We start from the raw sequence: 1306 nt of genomic DNA, 5'->3' as shown, positions 1-1306 counted from the left end.
GAATCATTAGTGAAGCCGACACATTTGTTGACAGCCATGAGTGAAGAAATTTACCAGTTGAAAAAAACTTTTTAAATTTTTTATAAACTTTTAAAAAAACTTCTATGTTTTTTGGAAAAAAATTAAAGAATAACGAAGAAACGATAAAATAAAACTGAAAAAAAAAATCAGTTCCCTCTAATTACAGACAACAAATGAAAAAAAAAAAAAAAAGAGTTAAAAGTTAAATAGCACGTTACTATACGATGAGAGAAGAAGCAGGAAGTTTGCCCGCGAGAAAAACTATCGACGGCTGGTATGTTTTTTTTTTGGACCACAAATTAATTCACGATATCCAAGTTTCTGAATTTCGGATCATTATTAAATTACCGCGTTCTCTTGGCACTGTTTCCGAAACAAACAACAAATTCATTAAAGAGGTCGAGCTTCGAGGAAGTGATTTTATTTCCGGGTATAACTGTCGCAACTGTAGTCCAAAAACGAAAGTGCCTTAGGCCCGTGTTAAACGCCGTACTTCACATGAGCCGAACTAATTCAACTAATTTACATGAATTAAGTTCATGTGAAGTACGGCGTTTGACCCAATTAAGTTCAACTGGTTTTATTTGGATCAGCTGAGGCGTTCTCCACGGCCACTCCAGGCTGGAATAACGGCTGAAGATCGCCTTTGGGTCAAATGCCGATCTTCACATGAGCCGACCCAAATGCATAATCATGTTAACGTATGAGACAGCCTCGATCTCGGTTTTGCTATTTATTTTCGTGGTCAGTTAAAGTTCGGCTGAATTAAGTTCGACGTTTGACTCAACAGGCGAACTTAACTAGTTTGGGTCGACCTAAAGTGTAATTAAGTTCGGCTCATGTGAAGTACGGCGTTTAACCCGGGCCTTATTCTTTGATTGGTTGCATGAATCTTCCCGAATAGCAAACTTAGTTTATGTCAAGGAATATTGACCCTTAACACCAAAGATTAAAATTAATGCTAGTACTGCCTTAAAAGAAGTGATCGCAGGGACATGTGTAAGGGTCAATTTTGTTTGGCATAAACTAAGTTTGCAATTTGGGAAGATTCATGCGCGGACATGCCAGGAGTCAAGCAAACTGCCAGTTGACGCCATGAGATCGCAAAATGAATAATATGCCAAATTTACATCGAATTTATCTAAGCTGTGCCAACATGCAGCTATTCGGAATTCTGAATGAAAATAAAACAAGTAACGCAAGTTTTGCATTATGTGTGTGCTACTGACATTATTTAGTGCGAGACACCCTTATATGGACTATAAAAATTGGCCAAAAATCGGCT

Source organism: Montipora foliosa, chromosome 1 (genome assembly GCF_036669935.1).
Source record: "Montipora foliosa isolate CH-2021 chromosome 1, ASM3666993v2, whole genome shotgun sequence".
Taxonomy (NCBI): Eukaryota; Metazoa; Cnidaria; class Anthozoa; order Scleractinia; family Acroporidae; genus Montipora; species Montipora foliosa.
Note: the sequence above shows the minus strand (reverse complement) of the source record.